This window comes from Penaeus japonicus, unplaced genomic scaffold (genome assembly GCF_977035675.1).
Source record: "Penaeus japonicus unplaced genomic scaffold, GWHDUDI00000001_assembly GWHDUDI00000041, whole genome shotgun sequence".
Lineage (NCBI taxonomy): Eukaryota > Metazoa > Arthropoda > Malacostraca > Decapoda > Penaeidae > Penaeus > Penaeus japonicus.
The window spans coordinates 16,174,714-16,177,213 of record NW_028234443.1 but is presented as its reverse complement, the minus strand read 5'-3'; the positions used below and the strand labels follow the sequence as shown (position 1 = coordinate 16,177,213).

Below are 2,500 nucleotides of genomic sequence, written 5' to 3'. Positions count from 1 at the left end.
AGTGATAATAGTAATTATGATGATGATGATGATGATGATAATACTAAGGATGATGATAATAATAATACTAACAACAATTGTTATATTTATCATTATTTCTCCACTCTTTCTGTCATTTTTGGTCCATTCATATTACTATCCTACTTTATCCATACCCTCTTATCCTGATTATCCTGCCCACATGTCTTCAATGTCCGTTATGTCTTAGTCTATTTATGTTCTTCTGTTTTCGATTTATTTTCCGTTCCGTATTTTGCTCATTGCTTTCTTACTGTCCGCATTCTCTTTAGTATTAATGAGTGGCTTTTTTATGTTTTCTTTGTGGCTCTGATATACAAACTCTCTTTGTTTGTCTGTCTTTCTCTTTTTCACGCTTTCTCTCTCTCTCTTTCTCTCTCTCTCTCTTACACACACACAAATACTTTCTCTCTCACACACACACACTTTCTTTCTCTTACTATGTATAAATGAATATATATATATATATATATATATATATATATATATATATATGTATATATATATATATATATATATATATATATGTATATATATATATATATATATATATATATATATATATATATATATTTATACACACACACATATGTATGTGTGTGGGTACAAAAACACACACACTTATACATATAAATATCATTATTTATTGCCTGTTATGTATGGCTATACCTGTGTATGTGCTTGTATACATATTCGCATGTATCTGTATGCAAGCGTGTATCGCCGCATATATTTCCAAGCGCAGATGTTGAACTTCCTGGATGACGTCATTTTCGCATATGACATGCCATTTAGTATGACTCACGCTTGAATGATATAAGGAAAAAAATAATCTGTTGAAAATACAGCATTATTTATCAATTGACTAGACACCTATTCGCACCTCTAAACCGATAAGTATAATGCCATAAACGTCCCGGCGCGTGCTGCTCTTTAGGTAGAAAATGACGTATAATTCCCAGCTTCCGTTTCACTTCCGAAAGGGAGATCTCAGGTTAAATACAGTTACCAATTAGGACATTTGTGGAATTTCTTCATAGTACAACCTGCTGTTTAACATGATTTTATAATATTTGATTAGAGATTTACCTGAAAATCAGTATGAAACATTAGTCATTGACATGAAAATATAGGTTCGGTGTGTTATCAGTCACCTTGTTGGTAATAAAGGTGACATCACCTATGGGATGGAGTCTACGAATTGTTCCGGCCTGTGACGTCACTATGACGTAAAGCTAATCGGTCATATCCACTTGATGTCAACTTGTAAAATGTTCCAATATTCACACATGGATTCATACCGCCAGGTATTTACTACAGTATTGATCTTGGACGATGATTTTTCAAAAAATTCTATTGACCTACATATATCTAGAGAAATGATTGAGTGAATGGCAACCGCAACGCTCGCCTTTCCAAATATGGTCATGTGGGCGGCGCTTATATGCCGGGTGAGTGAACGTACGAACTTCATTTCGGAAAGTATATACTTATATCATAATCATTCCTCAATCTTTTATTATTTATTTAATTGAAATGTATGGGATATTAATATGTAATTACTATTCATTTAGATAGTAAGTCGCAGTTTATTTTTACGAATCGGAATAAGTAAAATTTCTGATAAGTATATTCGTCGAGTGAGCGATGAGTTTGCACATGCGCGATTCTTTCGCTCGTTCCTCCAAAGCTCGTCCTGGTCTTGTCTCTTCAGTATCAATGAGACTGTGGTAGTGACGGGGTCTCTGTCGATAGAGCTAATCGTTTCCCTTTTATACCCGCGAGTGTTCTTTCTTCGAAGTCTCTCTGTGGTTTATTGATTTCCTCCGTAAGGTAAGGATCAATGTTTTTGTTTTATAGTGGTATGTATTTTTTTATTATCAAAATCTACTTGGATCCTGGGAAGATTTCTCTTGTCAGGTCATGCTAGGTCAAGGGTGAATGTAACATGCGAGGGCGTTCAGGTGATGACATCAATTGGACACATCAGGATTTTATTTCGTTATTTTCTTTTTCATTGATCAACCGTGCTTCAACAATGTCAGTGATTTGCATCTGTAAATATTCATAAATAATAAATCATTTTTGGTTACATCAGATGAAGTGGATTATTAACAGAATTTATAACAGTATATTCAATTTTTCGCATGGCTCCCTTTACTAACAGCGTTTTGCGTACATTTTGACCTTTATCAGTGAGTGAATTTCGTAGAGATGATATGCCACGTGACATCAGCTGATAGTATGATGATGTAACAATAAAGGTCTCATTTTAATTACTCGATTGTGTCAGTGGTAGTAGAGCTGTATTGTGATTTCCATTCTTTGTTTTTAATTATATAGATTCTAGTTTTATAATTGTTTAATTACTTCAAACTTTTATTGGTGTTCAATAATGCTATTGTCGTTTTGTTATTTCCATGTTGTTTCCTAACATTATGTTGATTACAGTGATGATTAATTATCAAAGATTTTTTGTATT

General features: G+C 33.2%; 1 protein-coding gene across 1 annotated transcript in view; it reads left to right on the top strand.

Annotated features, from left to right (window-relative positions):
* Positions 1 to 1,748: 1,748 nt before the first annotated feature.
* Positions 1,749 to 2,500, top strand: part of LOC122254914 (uncharacterized) — a gene marked incomplete in the record, with an annotated part of 90,439 nt that continues 89,687 nt past the window's right edge. The window contains 1 exon segment of the mRNA XM_086534404.1: positions 1,749 to 1,843.